This window comes from Chelonoidis abingdonii, chromosome 6 (genome assembly GCF_003597395.2).
Source record: "Chelonoidis abingdonii isolate Lonesome George chromosome 6, CheloAbing_2.0, whole genome shotgun sequence".
Classification (NCBI taxonomy): domain Eukaryota; kingdom Metazoa; phylum Chordata; order Testudines; family Testudinidae; genus Chelonoidis; species Chelonoidis abingdonii.
This window is the reverse complement of record NC_133774.1, coordinates 41,213,522-41,234,997: the sequence shown is the minus strand read 5'-3', so window position 1 is coordinate 41,234,997 and position 21,476 is coordinate 41,213,522.

Here is a 21,476-nt window from a genome sequence, read left to right as displayed (position 1 = left end):
GCTTTCGAGGCTTGGGTATTGTGATGGGTTGGATCACAGAAACCCCCTTGGGAGCTGCCAACTGATGTGCCAAAACTACCTCTGCTCCTGTTTTCCCTGCCAGCTCAGGACTCCAGCACCCTGTCTTGCTGAGCCAGACACTCCCATCTGCTCTAACACAGATCCAGCGTCTGAATTACCTGCCCCAAAGCTGCAGGTTTACCTGAAAACAGCTCACAGAAGTGTGCTGTCTTAGCACTCAGATGCCCAACTCCAATGGGTCTAAACCCAAATAAATCCATTTTATCCCTGTATAAGCTAATGCAGGTAAACTCAATAAAATTGTTCACACGCTCTATAACATTGATAGAGAATATTGCACAGTTGTTTTGCTCCCCTAATTATCTGAGTTAATTAATAAGTAAAAGTGATTTTATTAATACAGGAAAGCAGGATTTAAGTGGTTCCAAGGTAGTAACAGACCAGAACAAAGTAAGTTACCAAGCAAAATAAAATAAAATGCACCAAATCTAATGTCTAATCAAACTAAATCAGATAAGTTCCTCATCAGTTCAGAATGCTCCCTTTTACAGACTAATCTCCTTTTAGCTTGTGTCCAGCATCTCACAACCCCTCTAGTTACTGTCTTTTTCCAAGTTTTCCTTAAGTATCTGGGGGTGGAAGAGGCCTTTCTCTTAGCAGCTGAACGGACCAAATGGAGGATCTCTCTTGTGGTGGAGAACCCCTCACTCACCCTGTGTAAGAATCCAGTCACAAAATGGAGATTTGGAATCACATTGGCAAAGTCACATGCCGTGCATGCCTCAAGACTTGCAGGTACACCATTACCCACATGCTACCTGAAGTCCTAGGTGACTTCTTATGTGGAATGGAGTCTTCCAAAGCTCTCTTGTCTTGTTAAGTGCTCCTGACTGAACAATTAATTTGCACATTCCTTCCCAAGAAGTGACCGTCATAAACAGATAGCTAAGGTTACTGTCTCTTCACCTGGAAAGAGTTAACAAAAACACCTGACCAGAGGACAATCAGGAACAAGCATACTTTCATCTCAAGGGAGGAAGGCCTTTGTTGAGTTTTGGGTTTGGCTTTATTCTCTCTGGGTCCTGGACAGACTAGGAAGTGAAAACCAAGGTCTGGCAACTCCCTGCTACAGTCCCTCTTATCTGTCAAAATAGTGAGTAAGTAAAAAGGCGGTTATAGTCTTTTATTTGTGTTTTTCTTTATGTGCAAAATGTGTAGTTTGCTGGAATATTTTAAATTGTATTTCCTGGATATGGCTGTTTATCCATTTGTTATTAAGCTAAAAAGAACGCCTGGTAATATTTCATCTTGATTACAGAAACATTTTTATGTTTTTTCTTTCTTTTTATTTAAAAGTTTGCTTTTTAAGACCTGTTTATATTTTTTCTAGGTAAGCTCAATGGGATTGAGTCTGTACTCACCAGGAATGGTGGGGGAAACAGGTCTTCCAGGGTAAACCTAGGGAGGGAATGGTTTATTCCTTGTTGTGAGATTCCAAGGAATCTGAGTCTTGGGTCCCAGGGAAGGTTTTTGGGGACCAGAGTGTACCGACACTGAATTTCTGGTTTGGGCAGCACTACAGGAATCTAAAGTGGTAATTAAGCTAGAGGATTCATGCTAGTGTCTCATTTTCTGGACGCTAAGGTTCAGATTTGGGAAAGAATACTATGGCATGACCAAAGGTTCTAACTAAAGCTACTTAGAAATCAAGCGATTATACAGCCAATGTTCATAACTTTGAACACACAAATGGCGCCTGCATACAACTAGGATGAACTTAACCAGTAGATCGTAACCTTTACATAGATATGATACATGGCATATGTAGCAAAACCCTATTCCAGTTATATCATACATACATTTATGAGCACGTCCCCCATAAAGCCTTATGGGGTACACTGTCACAGGTATCACCAGCCCTGAGGCAACACAGTGATCCATCTGCAGATCTGCTGTCAGGGACCTGCTCACTCAAACCTATATCAGCAGGGCTGCAGAGGGCTCCTTGAATGGCCGCAGGGCCAGTACAACTTATCCCTTCAGGCATGCCGACTCTTACCGATTGATTTTGGGGGGTGGGGGGTAATTTCAGTGCATCATCTGAAATCAACATTTACTGACAGTTACCAATTAAAATTGAATCCTGCCAAGCCTATTTATAAGCCATGCATTTATGAATTTGCAACATGGAGAAATAAATTATGGATCAATGTACTAAGGTCACTCAATATATATTCTCTCAAATACTGTACTGAATCTCTGCGGGGCTACACCTCCTATGTAGAATACCAAAAGCTATGTGTTAGAGACATGGTGCTGATAAAACTATGTTCTTACATATAGTATGAGACTGCTGTTCCTTTGGGCAATGAAATAGAATTTTTCATCTTAGAAGATACCAATCCTTCCCACAATTTATATAAATGGAAGAACATTTATAACATATATAAATGGAAGAACATTCAAATTACGTGCATTGTGACGTCTGAGCAAGTGGGTTAGCAAAATAACAGTAACAATAGCTGGATTCTGATACTTAATTGAGATCCCTCCCCAGAGTAAAGGTGTCAGAATCTGGCCCCTAGTGAAGAGATTAATACTAAGGAACCAGAATGAGTAAGACTATTATTTTGGTAATCCATCTGTCAGAAGTCTTAGTGCCCAAAGGACTCAAAAGCATGGACATACGGCATTATTAAATACAAGAAAACCAGCTACATGTTTTTCCAGCAGACCGGATGCAGTTAATGTAATTAATCTTCAAACTGAAATGGAAACCTAATAAATATGGTTACATTATCTTACATTGAGACTTAGATTTATTCTTATTTTCTTTTTCCCCATTTGCCTAAGGATATCCATTTTTTAAAGCAATAACTTTTAAGGTCTGAAAGAAAACTGGCTTAATCCTAAAGCTTGAAACAGCCCTATTGCTGTACATTCTGCTTGATAACATCTGCCTTTGGGAGCTTTAACAGCTCATCTTTTTATGTAGTGACAGTGATTACATGCCTACAAATAACTTGAGAATGGTTAGGCTGCTGGTACCACAGCCCATCATTCTTACCAATATTGTCTTATTGTTTACTTGCACTCCCCCATCTGTTTGTATCCAGCTGTTGTCTCTTGTCTTATACTTGGATTGCAAGCTCCTTGGTGCACGGACTATCATTTTGTTGTGTGCTGGTACAGCACCTAGCGCACTGGGGTCTGCGTTTATGACTATGACTCCTAGGTGCTATGGTTATAGAACTAAATAAATTAATTAATAATAATAATAATAATAAAAATAAATGTATTTAAATGTTTCACAGAAAGGCATGTTTGTATTCATCTTAAGGTATCTAAGTGTTAAACAGCGCTGATAAAAGCTCCTCTATAAACAAAGCAAGTATAAGTAAGTCCAACTCCTATGATTCTCTCTAAGGTCTGGTCTACACTACGCGTTTAAATCGATTTAACGCTGTACCCGTCCACACTACAACGCCCTTTATATCGATATAAAGGGATCTTTAAATCGATTTCTGTACTCCTTCCAGACGAGAGGAGTAGCGCTAAATTCGATATTAACATATCGGATTACGGTTAGTGTGGACGGAAATCGACGTTATTGGTCTCCGGGCGATATCTCACATGCTACCACTGACCGCACTGGACAGCATCTGAACTTGATGCAGGCGGGCGTAGTAAACAGGAAAGCCCCTGCGAACTTTTTGAATTACATTCCTGTTGTCCAGCGTGGAGCTACTGATGCAACGCCGGGGTGGCGATGCAGTCCCAATCCAAAAAACACTCCACATGGACCGTTACAGGAGATACTGATCTGATCACAGTATGGGGAGACAAATCTGTTGTTCGAGCTCTGTTACAGAGACGATGCCCAAAAGCGTTTTTGAAAAAAAATCTCCAGGATAGCAGCGCTGACGTTGACAACGTAACGGGACAAAGCCAGGAGACTCAAATGGAACACTCCTGGCAATGGAGGGGTCTGAAGGACTCCAGATATCCCACGTCCACAGCAGTCTCTGAAAAGTATTTTGCATTCTTGTGAGCTTCCCAAATCGTCTGTAGTTTCAAACACATGTCGTCGGCGTGGTTCAGGGAAGCTCCTCAGCCTTTTTCCCCTCCACCACACGTGAAAGAAAAGAGAAAGAAATATTTTTGAACTTTCTTTCAATGTCACCCTATGTTACTGAATGCTTGCTGAGTGACGTGATGCTGGCAGCATAGGACAGAGCGATATCCGCCCTCTCCCTCCGCCTCCCTTGTGTAGAGCTGGTCAGTATGGACGAGTAACCGTCCTCATGTAATAACATCGTTGACATGAGGGCTCATCCTGGTTTTACCAGTAGATAGTGACAGAACGGCTAATAACCTAGAATTCATCATAAGCAAGCTGGGGGCTTCAGCCACCTCCCTTTCCGTGTAAAGAAAAGATATTCTGTTACTGCCGTGGACTGATCATAGCAGCAGCTGCTGTTGTCTCCTCTCCCCACACCGCTTAATGTCCTTGCTGGACTATCATCGGCTGGGAGGCTTGCTCTCCCCTCATTTGAATGTCACTAACAGTGTTTCTTATTCTGATTCTATTACTTCATGACCACAAATGGCAGACACTGCACGGTATAGCCAGGAAGGGTGGGGAGAAGGAGCAACGGGTAGGTTGGGTTTGTTTGCAGGGGTACCCCCTGTGAATACTGACCGAGCAGCTGTGCCTCTGTACACTGGTCTCTAATACCACTGCCCTTCTAGGCAGGACTGACTCTATTTCTTAAGAAACCATAAGGAGGATTGAACCTCGGGGCAGTCATCCCAATTTTGCTTTTGCGTGCGCCCCGGCCGTTCAACCCAGGGCACTCCTGATAGCAGCGACATACAGAGGGGAGAGAGATAACGTCATTTCATCCAGTTTAGTTCCTCAGGGCAGTTAAGGGACGGTTACAGAATGAACCGGTTAACCATCGCTCCATCACACCAAAGACAAGTGAATGCTGCTGTTAGCGCTGAGTAATAGCCCTCTGTCCACGCATCCAGTACGCAAACGTGTCGCGAAAAAAAAAATACTGAATGGGCTCCATGTTCCTGTATGGCGTCTGCCCAAAGGCATCCACGGCGTGGAAACGGCGCGTAAGATGTCAGCTGATGTTTTTCCGGAGGAAGGAATGATGACGACATTTACCCAGACCCACGCCGCGACTTTAATAATGATCAAAACCCAGATTCCAAGGGGCGGGGAGACTGAGGAGAACTATGATAAGCCTACGGGAAGACGCTGACCCACAATGCAACCTATCAGAAATCGACGTTAGCCTCGGACCATGGGGTGGTAAAACGTTCTGTCTCAGATCTGGCTTAGAAGTTCAACATCTATTACTGGAAACCTACATCCAGCTAGATCTAATTGTGCCCACCAAGATTTAGCTCTTACACCTGTTCCCAAGCCTTGGACCTCTACCACATTTTTTTTTTTTTTTATTTTGTCTTTTTTTTTTTTTGTTTTTTTTTATCTTATTCGCTACTAGTTTTGTTTTCACTGATTCTTTTTTTTATTTTTTTTTTCTGGATTTTTTTTTACCCTTTGCCTCTTTTTTATTTCCCTGGGAGGACCCCCAAGACCCAGACCCCTGGGTCTCCCTATCTCAACGGAAAACAAGTTCCTCCCCCTTGTCTCCTCGTTATCTGCTCCCCCCCCCTCCCACCTGTGTGAGCCTGGGCGTTGCAGTACTTACACTCCTTGAAAGGCAAAACAAAAGAGGAAACAACCCTCCCCCTGAGGCGATGCTTCAATCTAGTAAAGCTAATATAAAGAGATTTTCTACTCCCTTTCCTGTAGCCTCACCAGAGAAAACCAAAAACCTCAACCAGGTTTTAAAAAGAAAACTTTTATATAAAAAAAGAGAAGAAATACAGAACAATAATACTGCATTAAGAACTCAATACAGGCTCTTGCTTATAAGAAAATGAATAACAGTCTGATTTAAAAGATAGCCCCCTTTAACGCAGTCCAGCACAGTAACAACACACCATGTAAATACAAATTCAAAGCACATCACAGCCAATTACTTGTTTCCTTTTGTACTCACAGATGTTTAGGAGAATTTGAAGAAAGATGAGTTAGAAGAAAACTGTGTTTACTCACAGCCGAGGAAACAAAGACCCAAAACAAAGCAAACCTCCAGAGGTTCCCACCCTTACTTTTGAAAATCCTGTTTCCTGATTGGTCCTCTGGTCAGGTGTTTGGTTCCCTTTGTAAACCCTTTACAGTAAAAGAAAATTAACCCTTACCTTACCTATCTACTTATGACACATGGACGCACAACGCCCAATTACTGTGCCTAGTGTGGCCGCATGAAATCGTATTTATAATATCAGTTTTATAAAACTGATTTTAGCTAATTCGATATTATCCCGTAGTGTAGACGTGGCCTAAGTGAGTAGCCAAATAAGAACTATTACAAGTGTTTTGTGATAGACTCTATCAGCAGGATGGTCCCTTCTGGCCTTAAAGTCTATGAGTAGACTGCATTACGGCTATCTAGCTGAGATTTCAACCTCATGGGAATTCCACGCAGATTTAACGAAATGATCATCTCTCTATTCTTTGGGCATTTAATTATCTAGTGGCATCACTTCTCCTTCACACATCAATCCATCAGGCAAATTAAGCCAGCATTACTTGACATGAAACTAGAAATACTGTGCATATACTCTAGATGAAAGATTACAGCACCATCAAGCATTACAGCACTACTAACATATCCATTTATGTATTCATTTTGCAGGATTAAATGGGACCTGAATGGCGCACAGGCCTTGGTTGAACCCTCCAGATATACACAGATGTCACGGTCATTGATAAAAGGAAAATTCTACCTTAGCATGAAAAATCCCAATAATATTGCCAGAGACTGAGGATCACAGGCAAATGCTAAAGCAATGGTGCTGCAGTGACAACCACACAAAGCATGAAGACCGCTGGTAGAAAACTGAGATTTTGACTATCATCTTTTGAAAATAAATTAATTTGGCAGTAAAGCAACACTGAAGCTCTGTAGCCTACTCTTTTGATGATAAATCCAACTAATAAATTATCTTAAAATGTTTCTTTGAAAGCAGATAGTCAAGTAGGAAAACTAGTTTTTGCCAAATGATCAGAAGGCAAGTCAAAATATTAACTACAGCCACTATTTTCAATCTTGGGTTCCTAAAGTTAGGCACCTACATCCATATTTAGGAACCTAAATAAGTAGACTAATTTTCAAAAGTGTTGAGCACTCAGCAGCACATATTGATTTAGCTTTGGGGATCTTGGGGGAACTAAGCTTCTCTGTAAATATGACCATATCTCTATGGATGCAGGTGCCTAATTTTAGGCACCCAAGCTTTAAATGTTGGCCTATAGCAGTGTTTCTCAAACTTGGGATGCCGCTTGTGTATGGAAAGGCCCTGGCGGGCTGGGCTGGTTTGTTTACTTTCTGCGTCCGCAGGTCAGGCCGATCGCAGCTCCCACTGGCCATGGTTCGCTGCTCCAGGCCAATGGGGGCTGTGGGAAGTGGTGGCCAGTATGTCCCTCAGCACACACCGCTTCCAGCAGCTCCCATTGGCCTGGAAGCAGCGGACCGCCGGCCCAATGCGGAGCTGCGCATTGACCTTGACCTGTGGACGCGAAAAGTAAACAACCGGCCGGCCTGCCAGGCCGGCTTTTCCTACACAAGTGGCATCCCGTTGGGAAACACTGGCCTATAGCATCAAAATGGTTCTCTCTTTACCCAAAGTGGAAGGTGCTAATTTACCAAGTAGTAAACACATTCACAAAAGATAAGTTTTTTTAAAAGTAACTAATGATTTCTATTTTCTATAACTCAAACTTTTTCTATCAGCATGTGGAATAGGAAGTGAAGTAGAATAAGAACCACTTGCACTCCAAAACAGGAAAATAACGCCACAGTGGCATCTGAATGAAAATAAAATAAAATAAATAAATAAAATGGGCAAAAATAGGGGTGATGGTCAGGATCTACTATAAGCTACTGAAGAGAAGGTTTTCATAGATTCATAGACTCTAGGACTGGAAGGGCCTCAAGGTATCAAGCGTCAGCCCCTGCCTATGGCAGGACCAAATTACTGTCTAGACCATCCTTGATAGACATTTATCTAACCTACTCTTAAATATCTCCAGAGATGGAGACTTCCACAACCTCCCTAGGCATTTATTCCAGTGTTTAACTACCCTGTCAGTTAGGAACTTTTTTCCTAATGTCCAACCTAAATCTCCCTTGCTGCAGTTAAGCCCATTGCTTCTTGTTCTATCATTAGGGCTAAGGGGACAGTTTTCTCCCTCCTTCTGATGACACCCTTTTAGATACCTGAAAGCTGCTATATGTCCCCCTCAGTCTTTTCTTTTCCAAACTAAATAAACCCATCTTTCAGCCTTCCTTCATAGGTCATGTTCTCAAGACCTTTAATCATTCCTTGTGCTCTTCTTCTGGACCTCTCAATTTCTCCACATCTTTCTTGAAATGCGGGTGCCCAGAACTGGACACAATACTCCAGTTGAGGCCTAACCAGTGCAGAGTAGAGCGGAAGAATAATTCTCATCTCTTGTTTACAAACAACTGTTAATGCATCCAGAATCACGTTTGTTTTTTTTGCAACAGTTCACACTGTTGACTCGTATTTAGCTTGGGTCCACTGACCCTAGATCTCTTTTCTGCCTCATACTCCTTCTAGCACAATCTTTTTCCATTCTGTTATGTGTGAAAACTGATTGTTCCTTCGTAAGGGAGCACGTTGCATTGCGTCTTTATTGACTTCATCCGGTTTACCCCAGACCATTTCCCAACTAGTTATGCACCACCTTATAGTAGTCCATCTTAAATTGTATTTGCCTAGTTTATCGATAAGGATCTCATGCGATGACCGTATCAAATGCCCCTACTAAAGTCTAGTTACCACATCCACCGCTTCTCCCTTATCCACAAGACTCGTTATCCTATCAAAGAAGCTATCAGATTGGTTTGACACGATTTGTTCTTTACAATTCCATGCTGGCTATTCCCTATCACCTTACCACTTCCAAGTGTTTGCAGATGATTTCTTAATTACTTGCTCCATTATCTTCCCTGGCACAGAAGTTAAACTAACTGGTCTGTAGTTTCCTGGGTTGTTTTTATTTCCCTTTTTATAGATGGGCACTATATTTGCCCTTTTCCAGTCTTCTGGAATCTCTCCCGTCTCCCATGACTTTCCAAAGATAATAGCTAGAGGCTCAGATACCTTCTCTATTAACTCCTTGAGTATTCCAGGATGCATTTCATCAGGCCTGGTGACTTGCAGGCATCTAACTTTTCTAAGTGATTTTTAACTTGCTCTTTTTTTAATTTTATCTTCTAAACCTACCCCCTTCCCATAAGCATTCACTTTGTTAGACATTCCTTCAGACTTCTCAGTGAAGACCGAAGATATAAGGTGAATAAGGTATTTTTAGAACAAACAACAGAATTATCCAAAGCACAGGACCTGATGGTAACAGAGGACTTTAACTATGCAGATATCTGTTGGGAAAACAAGATAGCAAGACACAGACCTTCCAACAAGTTCTTAGAACCTAGAGGAGTTAATCAACTAGGCAAAGCAATCTCTGAACCCTTAGTGATTATCTTCAAGGACTCATGGAGGATAGGTAAGGTCACAGATAACTGGAGAAGGGCAAACATAATACCTATCCTCAAAAAGGAGGAAAAGGAGGACCTGCAGGAAATATAGACCAGTCAGCCTAACTTTGATATCTGGAAAGACAATGGAACAAATTATTAAACAACTAAATTGTTCAAACCTAGATGATTATAAGGTGATAAGCAACAGTCAACATGGATTTGTCATGAGAAAATAATGCCAAACCAACCTAATTTCCCTCTTTGATGGGGTAACCATCATAGTGAATGGGGGAAACAGTAGACTGCATGTATCTGGACCAGGTGTAGGCAACCTACGGCACGTGTGCCAAAGGTGGCACACAAGCTGATTTTCAGTGGCACTCACACTGCCCGGGTCCTGGCCACTGGTCCAGGGGGCTCTGCATTTTAATTTAATTTTAAATGAAGCTTCTTAAACATTTTAAAAACCTTATTTGCTTTACATACAACAATAGTTTAGTTATATATTATAGACTTATAGAAAAAGACCTTCTAAAAATGTTAAAATGTATTACTGGCATGCGAAAACTTACATTTGAGTGAATAAATGAAGATTCTGCACAGCACTTCTGAAAGGTTGCCGACCCCTGATCTGGACATTAGTAAAGCTTCTGACACAGTCACACATGACATTCTAATAAGCAAACTAGAGAAATATGGTCTAGATGAAATTATTATAAAGTGGGTGCACAAATGGATGAAAGACTGTACTCAAAGGGTAGTTATCAATGCTTCACTATCAGACTTGGAGGACTTATCAAATGGGGTCCTGCAGGGAATTGTCATTGTTCCAGTGCTATTCAATATTTTCATTAATTACTTGGATGATGGAATGGAGAATATTCTGTATAAAATTTGCAGATGACTACAAACTGGGAGGGATTGCAAACTCTTTTCAAGACAGGATTAGAATTAAAGCGTTCTTGATAAACTGGAAATTTTGTCTGAAATCAACAAGATGAAATTCAGTAAAGAACTACACTTAGGAAAGAAAAATCAAATGCACAACTACAAAATGGGTAATAACTGAATAGGCACCAGTACTGCTGAAATGGATCTGGAGGTTATAGTGGATCACACACTGAACATGAGCCAACAATGTGATTCTGCTATGAAAAAGGCAAATGTCATTCTGAGATGTATTAACAGGAGTCTTGTATGTAAAGTCATGTCTAGATGGCAAGTTCGTGTGTGGCAAGCTGGAGTATAAATCTATAGTGCATACGTGTGCTGCACACTAACTGTCTGTGTGTACCTGCTGCCAGGCACTGAACATTCCCTAGTGTGCTTTGAACCCATTAACCTACGTTGATTTTATAGCACACTAGGGAACGTTTACTGCATGGCAGTAGGGTCCACATGGATAGTTAACGGGCAGCATGCTCCAGCACTGTAGATTTATATCCCAGCTTGCTGTGCACTAATTCACCATCTAGACAAGCCCTCAGACATAACAGATAATTGTTCCACTGTACTTAGCACTAGTGAGGCTTCAGCTGATGAATTATCTCCAGTTTTGAGCACCACACTTTAAGAAAGAGGTGAACAAATAGGAGAGGCCAGAGGAAAGCAACAAAAATTATAAGGGATTTAGAAAACATTACCAGAAGGAAAGGTTGAAAGAATTGGGCATGTTTAGTCTAGAAAGGAAAAGGCCAAGGGGGGACATGACAATAGCCTTCAAATATATTAAGGGCTGTTATAAAGAAGACAACGATCAATTGTTTTCCTTGTTTACCAAGGGTAGAACAAGACATAATTGGCTTAGTTTGCAGCAAGGGAGATTTAGATTAGATATTAGGAAAAACTTTCTAACAATAAGCTTAGTTAAGCTCTGAAATAGGCTTTCAAGGGAGGTTTTGGAATCCTCATAATTGGAGGTTTTAAAGAACAGGTTAGACAAACACCTGTCAGGGATGGGCTAGGTATACTTAATTCTACTTCAGCACTGACGGATGGACTACGTGATCTCTTGAGATCCCTTCCAGTCCTACATTTCTATCATTCTCTGATCTGACAGAAACATCTCTGCACACACCAGTCTGGTACTTTTGACAAGAATATAATGGTTTAGTAGAAGTGACTCATTTCTAACAGAGAAGATTGAAGCAACACTTAAGGTGACAGCATGAGTAACTGGAAAGGACCATCTGGGTATATTGAGAGATTGGACATTGGCATGAATTGTAACTCACTGATTTTGAGGATTTATAACCTGCTGAGAGATTACACAATGATGAAAGCATTTAAAGTTTGTCTGAATATTAGATATAACCTATTAATCCTGAGCTGTTACCTGACTTAATGATCTTTTCTTTGGGAAATCTCTTTGGTTTGAATTTTTTAGGTCAGTTCTTCAGGACTGTAATTTAAGTTTATTGGCTTCCCTCCTGCACTGAAATGGAAGTCTTTCTTTTCCTTTAAATTCAGATGAGCCAGATATCATGAGAACATATCTCAGTGGACAAGAAAGGAATCTATATTTCTGGCAAAACAGAGAACAAGCAGCAATAAATCTTTCTCTTTGTGCGCAATCCCCTTCTCATCACTACTAACCTCTGAACGCTTGTTTTAAGGATCTCTACAGATCTGTACTCTCTGGGCAGAGCCTCTATTGAGACCTGACTAAAAGTGACCTTACAAGCAGTGCAGCTGTGCAGCTTTACTTATTTTCCAATCAAATCAAACCTCCTTCAGTTGGCTCCCTGGACATATGGCACAACCATCTGTAATAAGAAGTTTTCCCCAATATAATGACTGGGATGGAAGAGTTTGATTCTGGCAATAAAGGGGCAAATTGAGATGAATTATTTAGTAGCCCTGTTAAAAGTAATCATAATTCAAATGTTTACTGTAGAGTCCTCTGCAGGGGATGTGGAAAAAGTTCATGAACCAAATAGCTCTGGTGTAACAGTAAATGGAAATCACTACATCAGATGTCAAATCTTTGTTCTTTTTCCCACTTTACTTTTGGGCTATCCAGAAACTTTCCCATTATGCTAATGGTAATGAGAGGAAATGAGAAAAAAATATCTCAGAAGACTTCATGTCTGCCTCTGAATTTAGCCTCAAGGGAAAAAAAATGAATGAATGAAACCTCTCACGATTGTAGGCCACAAGCTAGTGCTACCACTTCAAAAAGCCAGCGGAGTATTACATCTCACTTATAATATCCTCTCATAGACTTAATGTGCCAATCTGGTTATATTATGTTCTGTTATTCTGCTTAAACCAAGAAGTAACAACTGTTACTTACCTTTTTGTAACTGTTGTTCTTGGAGATATACTGCTAAAGTCCATTCCATTCTAGGTGTGTGCATGCCCATGTATGCGGTTGTCAGAGATTTTTGCCTTAGAGATATCCTTAGAGCTGGCTGTGGTGCCCTCTTGAGTGTGGCGCTCATGCATCAGTATATTAGGTGCCACCGGATTACGCCCTCTCAGTTCCTTCTTGCCAGCAGCTCCAACAGAGAGACAGACAGGTGGGTAATGGATTGGACATGAGCAACACATCTCGAAGAACAACAGTTACAAAAAGGTAGGTAACTGTTTTTGTTCTTCGAGTGCTTGCTCATGTCGATTCTATTCTAGGTGACTTACAAGCAGTGTCCAAGGTGGGCTCAAAGTTCACAGTCTTGCAGCTTGCAGCACTGCTCTGCCAAAGCCAGCATCATCTTGAGCTTGCTGGGTAAGCGCATAATGAGATGCGAACATTTGGACAGATGACCAGATTGCAGGCCTACAGATCTCTTGGATTGGCACCTGAGCGAGGAAGGCCACTGATGATGCTTGTGCCCTAGTCCAGTGTGCCATCACAATTACCGGAGGAGGCACCTTTGCCAGCTCATAGCAGTGGCAAATGCAATCCATGATCCAGGACAAAATCCTCTGAGCAGACACCAGGCAACCTTTCATTGTGTCTGCCACTGTGATGAACATCTGCATTGACTTATGTAATGGCTTTGTTCTATCTATGTAAAAGGCCTGTGCTCTCCTGACATCCATGGTGTGTAGCCTGCGCTCCTGATCTGACAGATGAGGCTTTGGAAAGAAGATTCATAAGAACATATCCTGACCAGCATGAAACTGGGAAATGACCTTGAGCAGAAACACTGGGTCCAGTCGCAACTGGACCTTATCCTTGTAGAAGAGCACATAGGGCGGTTCTGAAGTAAGTATCCTGATCTTGGACACCCTGCAGGCTGACGTTATCGCAACCAAGAATGAAACCTTCCAGGAGAGAGCAGGAAGCCAGAGGCTCAAAGGGAGGCCCCATGAGCATCAATAACATGAGATTCAGGTCCCAGAGAGGGATGGGAACCCAGATGTGCAGGTAGAGACACTCCAGACCTTTCAAAAACCTTGCCGTCATGTCATGAGCGAAGATCAACCTGACTTTGAACAGAGAAGATAGCGAGATAAGAGAAAGCTGAGATAGCAGCCAGGTGGACCTTGATCGATGACAGGGACAAACTTGGAGTATGAGGTGCAGCAGATAATCCAGGATCTCTGGCAGCAGGGCCTGCTCAGCCCAGATATACCGTTCTGAGGCCCAGCACATGAACCATTTCCATTTGGCCAGGTAAGTCACACTGGTGGAGGGTTTCCTGCTACCGAGCAACACCTGTTGAACACGGACTGAGAATAACCATTCATCCACGGAAAGCTATGCAGTAGCCAAGCCGTCAAGTGCAGCACTGCCAGGTTTGGGTGCAAAAGGCTGCCGTGGTTCTGGGACAGCAGATCCAGCCAGAGGGGCAACTGGAACAGGTCGACTACTGAAAGGCTCAGAAAGGCCAAGTGGGGACTATTACGATAATTCTCACCTTGTCTTGCTTGATCTTAACAAGGACCCTGTGAATCAACAGCACTGGCGGGAAGGCATACATCAGAGCCTCTGACCACAGGATGGGAAATGCATCTGATAGGGAGCCCGAAGCAACCAGAACACATGGCATTCTGTTCTGCCTGGACGCAAACAGGTCCACCTGGGGAGTCCCCCACCTCTGGAAGATTATGCTGACTGCCTCTGGACGGAGCAACTGCTCATGGTGAGATTAGAAAGTCCTGCTGAGGTGATATGCCTAGACGTTCCTGGTTCTGGGTAGTGCGCAGCTATCAGATGAATGGCATGCCACACACACAAATCCCAAAGGTGGAGAACTTCTTGACAAAGTGCCGAAGACCTGGCACCGCCCTGCCTGTTGATGTAATACATCGTGGCAGTATGGTTAGTCAGGATCTGCACTACCTTGCCCTTCAATTGGGGCAAAAAAGCCTGGCAGCCAGACAAACCACCCTGAGCTCCCCGATGTTGATGTGGAGGGCCAGATCAGCCCACAACCAGCGGCCCTGGGTGTTCAGCTCGCCCAGATGGGCTCTTCAGTCCAGGTCCGAAGCAGCAGAAACCAGGGTCAGCAACAGGGATGGGGTCGCAAAGGGAACTCCCTCCAACACCGACCGGGGTCCAACTACCAATACAGGGATGACCTGATATGATCCGACACCCTGTAGACTGATGCCAGTCACACATGCCAGAGATGGAGCCGAGCATGGCTGACTACATATATACATGTAGCCATGTGGCCCAAGAACTGCAGGCATACATGAGTCATGGTGAGCGGGTGGCTCTTTACATGGGAGATCAGGTCCAACATGGCCTGAAAACGCGCTTCCGGAAGGAAGGCTGTGGCTCATGTAGAGTCGAGAACTGCCCAATTAACTCTATTTGCTGGACTGGTGCTAAGGTGAATTTTTTCTTGTTTATTAACAGGCCCGGGTCATGGCAGGTGAAACCCATCAGATCAAGGCTCTTCTGCATTTGGTCCCAAGACCTGCCCTTGATAAGCTAGTCCTCGAGATTCGGGAAGACCTAAACTCTTCAACATCTCAGGTAAGTAGCCACAGCTGCCATACATTTTGTGAACACACTTGGGGCCAATGACAGGCCAAAGGGCATCACTGTGAATTGAAAATGGTGTCTTCCCATCATGAAACGGAAGAACCATCTGTGACCTTGGAATATGGAAATATGGAAATAAGCATCCTTCAAGTCGAGGGTCGCATACTTGTCTCCTGGATCCAGGGAGGGGTTGATGGAGGCCAGGGAGACCATGTGAAACTTCAACTTTTTGAGAAACTTGCTGAGGTAACCCTGGTCCAGAATATGACTGAGGCCCCCTTTTGCTTTAGAGATTAGGAAGTAGTGGAAATAGAATCCTTTTCTCTTCATGTCCTGAGGGACCTCCTCCACTGCCACAAGGTGCAGGAGTTTCTCAACCTCTTGGACGACGAGTGGCTCGTGAGAAAGGTCCCTGAACAGGGATGGGGAAAGATTGGGGTGGGAGGCAGGAGCAGCCAAAAATTTCAGAGATAGTCTCGAGATACTTTGTCCAGCACCCAGCAGTCCAAGGTGACCCATGACCAGACTGAACAGCATGAATGAAAATGGTTGAGGAAAGAAAAAGGCAGATCCAGGGAATTGACTGGGGCATCACTCCTGAGCACATCTTCAAAGGGATGCTTCTGGCCTCCAGGATGCTTTGCCAGGCCAGACTGCACAGGTGAGTGGGAGGAGGAAGGGTGATGATGACTAACACTTGTATCTCTCTCCCTTCTCCTTGTAGACCCCTGACGAGGCTGCCAAAGCCTTGGTGGCATAGGTGGCTGGAACTGCTGCCATGCATACGGGGGCATATGCATGCCCAGAGAGTGAAGGGTGGCCTGAGTGTTCTTTAACCCATGCAGCTTTACATCAGTCTGCTCCAAAAAGAGACTGTTCCATCAAATGGGAGGTCCTGGATAGAGGTCTGCAGCTCTTGGGACAGGCTGGTGGTCTGAAGCCAGGAACTGTGCCTCAGGACTAGTTGGCAGCTTGTATCATGCGGAGTGCCCCAGGGGTCAGTCCTGGGGCTGGTTTTGTTCAACATCTTTATGGATTTATGGAGGGAATCCCTTAAGTAAAAATTGTATCACCCCAAGAGGGCCTGATGGTTCACTACCTGGAACTGCAGGCTGGCTTTTGAATATTTTTTTCTCCCAAAAAGGTCCAGTCTTTTGGTCTTGTTATTTTTGGGTGCCCCTGGTTGTCCTTTTCATTGGATGCAGATACAAGCAGCAACCCTGGAGGTGGGTGGGTATAAAGTCATTCAAACCCTTTGGCCTTGACAAAGTACATTTTTTCAGCCCGTTTGGAGGTGGAGGGATGGACGACAGGGTTTTCCAAAGGGCCGTGGCAATTTTCTGGACCCTGTCATGCACTGGAAGTGCAACATGTGCCGGGGTGGAGGTTGAGAGGACATTGAACATCTCCTCCACCTCTAGGCTCAAGTTCTCAGTCACCCATCAAAGTAGGGCTTGGTGTTCTTTAAGATTGCCTAGCAGGCTGGCCCTCGAGGGTCCTGCGACCGCCTCGTCCAGGGATGAGAACAATGACTGTACTGCTGGGATAGGCTCCAGGGCATCATCCCCCATGGGGGAGAGTTTTTTGGGGGTGGGCACGGTCTCCTCTACCCCGACCTCCAAGTGGGTCTCATGCACCGAGCCAGGTGCTGCCAGTGCAGCCAGCTGTTGCAGCAAAGGTGCGAAGGGGGTATCATCACCTGCATGCCCCACGCACTCCAATAAGGCCACTGCGCTGGCCACTGGCCGTGCTGCCAAACCAGCGTCATAGATGTCGACACGGCCTCAGGTACCCAATCGTGCCGGTGGGGTCTTGGAGAGGGTCTTAACTGCCCTTCCATGCTAGAGAAATCCCCTTCCAATGACCACAGTGGGACCATCAACACCTATGTCTGCCTGCTGACCGTCGCCACCAGCTACTGGCGTCTGGAGTGGGAGGATCAGTGCAGGTATCAAGGAGACCAGTGCTGGGGCTTAGGGGACCAGATTCGCGACAGGGAGTGCTCCCACAGGACAGATGACCAAGATCTGCACTGAGAGGACAACCGGTGAGAGGGCGAACGGTGCTGATAGTACAGAGACCTGCACCTCCCCCCAGGTGATCCATGTAGACGTAGCGGGAACCGCAATTGTGGTGCTGGTTACTGAGAACAAACCCCAGAGGATCTGGGCTGCGACACTGGAGATTTGTGGCATGAGGTGAAAAGCGCTTCTTTCTCTTGGGGGATCGGTGGTGCTCCACTGCCCCATTAGGGATCTTAGCGCCTGGCTTGCTCTCGTAGGGAACCTTTGCCACTTCCTCCAGCACGAGTGGTGCCGGTGCTGTGGGTGGAGGCCTTTGCTCTCTCAGCACCAGGGGAGCTTGGGAAGGCTTCAATGCTATCAGAAGCTGGGGTCCCCTACCACTCCTGGGAGTTGGTGGTGGATCTTTTAAGGGACTAGGGGCCCCAACCCAGGAGACATGTCCATGTGGCTCCGGAGTGGTAGCGTGGCCCAAACTTATGTCCCATGGCTTTTCTTGCCAGGTGTCAGGGAGCTGTGCTTCTGTATTTTCTTTCTAGGCATCGGCGATGGGGAGCGGTGCTGGGTGGAGCCAGGTGCCAGAGGTGTGCTGTGCACCAAGGCCAGGCCGGCACTACCATTTAGGTGACCTAGTCAATGGCCTAGGGCACCAGAATTTTTGGGGGGCACTATTTTGCCGGGGGGGGGCAGCACGTGGCTCCGGGGGACCTACTGCAGTCATGCTGGCGGACAGTCCGCTGCTGTGGTGGCTCCAGTGGAGCTGCTGCAGTCATGCCGGTGGATGGTGCGCTGGTCTAAAGGCTCCGGCGGACCTACTGCAGTTATGCCTGTGGCAGGTCCACCGGAGCCTTTAGATCAGCGGACCGCTCACCGGCACGACTGCGGCAGCTCCACTGGAGCCGTGGAGGGTGGCGAAACGGCTGTCCCCCTAGGGCATCAGAAACCCTGGCGCCGCTCCTGACCAAGGCCAAGGTACTAGGCAAGTCTTGGCAGAATGGCTTGGAAGCCAGACGAAGGGCCGCCTCCATGAGGCAAGTCCGCAAACTAATATCCCACCTTTCTGAATCCAGAATCGAAATTTTTTACAAATACAGCACTATCCTTCACATGTGACTCCCCAAGCACTTGGGGAGGCTGCTGTGAGGGTCACTTACAGGCATAGGCCTGTGACAGTTCGCACAGGGCTTAAACCCTGGAGACTGGGGCATGCTCCACCTGTGGCAAAGTCCCCGCTGGGACTCTAACTTTTAACTACACTTAACACTAACTACTATAAACAACTATTTACAAGGCCCTTAGGGTCAAAGTCAGGAGAGATGAAACTGCCAGCTCTTGCTATGCAAAGATAGGTGCTTCGACTAACTATCACGGGCAGTAAGAAGAGATTGAGAGGGCTAAAGCCAGTAGTGCCTGATATATCTATGCATGAGCATGGCACTTAAAGGGGATACCGCAGCCGGCCCTACAGATACCACTAAGGCAACCATCTCTGACAACCAGGCACATGGGTGCGCACACACCTAGAATAGAATCGACATGAGCAAGCTCTCGAAGAACTAGAGAACATGTGACAGTCCCTGGGCTATTGGGACTAGATAATACAACTAAAATAATAGACTTATAAACTGAAATATGGAGTTGTGAGGACCCATATTTAGAAACATGAACCACCTTTTTTGTCCCCTTGTGCATAAGAAATTGCTGCTGTGATTAACAGCACTAACAATCCTCCTAAAATATCCTTATGGCAGCTTAGTTTGATTTACGAAGAAACACTGAACTATCTGCTAAAGGAAGATCAAACCTCAAGGACAGACAGGCCCAGTTTCGTTGGAGGTTTTCTTAAGTGAGGTTTCACAGAGCAAGTAAGCTTTCCTATTTCCAATGATCATTAGTACTGGTTTGCACTTTGTGACTATAGTATGAAGGGTACTTCTGATTATGTTTTGTATTAACATAAGCAAAGAGGAAAATCTATAAAGGGATGGAATTGATATTGGATATAATTATGCTATAGTGGTACCTCATTAAGGCCCCAGTTCAGCAAAACACTTATGTCCAGAGGTGAAAGCAAGCCGGTACAGGCTGGTACCGTATACCTGTAAGGAAGTGGCTGCCAGTACTGGCCAGTACACAGCCAATGTTAAAGCACTGCAGCAGCAGCGCTTTAAGGACCATACCAGCAGGACCGCTGATGGGGGGAACAAAAGGGGAAGCTGCCCCAGGGCCCAGTGATTTAAAAGGGCCTGGGGCTTCCGCCAGTGGCCAGACCCCTGGGCCATTTAAATTGCTGCTAGAGCCCCAGGCAGTGCAGGCCAAGCAGCACTGAAGGGCTGGCTGGGGTAGGGTAGGGTAGGGCCCAACCCCGCCCCTTCCACTTGAGGCTCTACCCTTTCCAGGGGCCCAGAGCTGCCCCCCGACCTTGCCCAGGAGCCCAGCCACCCTGTGTGCCGGTAAGTCCTTTAAGTTACTTTCACCCCTGCTTATGTCCCATTGAAGTCAATGGGATTTAGGCCTGAGCATAAACTTAACCATGTGCTTATGTGCTTTGCTGACTCTAGGTTAGAGTCTCTCCACAGAAAAGACTGTACTGTACTGTACTGTAAAAACATTAACAAACTTATCCAAGATTGAGGCATATCAGAGTGAGCTTTTACAAGATGAGAACTAATCAAAGAGCAGCAGTGATGTTGGGAACTTCTCAGGGTAGTTTGAGCTGCAGTGGTAGTAGAAGTAGTTGTCATGCAAAGGAACAATGAGGTAAAGAGCCATTAAGAAGATACAGTTGTCTCTCCAATGCAATGCCTGGATATTCCTAGTGTGATGGGGCAAGGCCAGATGGCTACAGTAAAGTACTGAGAAACAGGTATGTTAGCCCCAGGCTAAACAAATCCCTAGTACCCTGGTAACCAAATGGCAGTTGCTCCAGGTTAATCAAGGCACCTGGAGCCAATTAAGATCTTTCTAGAAGGCAGTAGAGATAGCTACTTTAAATAGAACACCTGCAGCCAATCAGGGCAGGCTAATCAGGGCACCTGGGTTTAAAAAGGACCTCACCCCAGTCAGGCAGGGAGGAGCCAGAGGAGAAGGAGTGCGAGTGAGGAGCTGGGAGCAAGAAGGCAAGGAGCTGAGAGTGAGAGAGTGTACTGCTGGAGGATTTAGAAGACAAGCATTATCAAACATCAAGAGGAAGATCCTGTGGTGAGGATAAAGAAGGTGTTCGGAGGAGGCCATGGGGAAGTAGCCCAGGGAGGTGTAGCTGTCATGCAGCTGTTACAGGAGGTACTATAGACAGCTGCAATCCACAGGGCCCTGGGCTGGAACCCAGAGTAGAGGGGGGGGCCGGGTTCCCCCCAAACCTCCCAATTCCTGATCAGACACAGGAGGAGTTGACCCAGACTGTGGGGAAGATTACTGAGGTGAGCAAGTCTGCCAAGAAACGCAGGACCCACCAAGGTAGAGGAGGAACTTTGTCACACTAGTAACACAGAAACATTCCTGGTGAAAACTTTCCTGTGCCTTTCCTGTGTTAAACTGAGCTATCAAAACTCTTAAATTCTAAAGCACTTATCAGAAATATGGCAATGCATCAGTCAGTGTGAGGAGACTCTGATCCTCGGTAGCGTTCTGGGTTCTATTAGCCTTTGTAATTTTTGTGAGTAGCTTTTCAGCTGACTGAAAATTCTAATAGATACATATTCATTCCTTTCTGTACAGAATATCTGACTATGAGTTTTCCAGAGAAGAACAGGCTCAATAATCTCACTACTAAAAGCAGTTTTGATTAAGGTAAACTTGGACTTGAGGTTGTTAGGTGACTTGCCACTGATCTGTCAG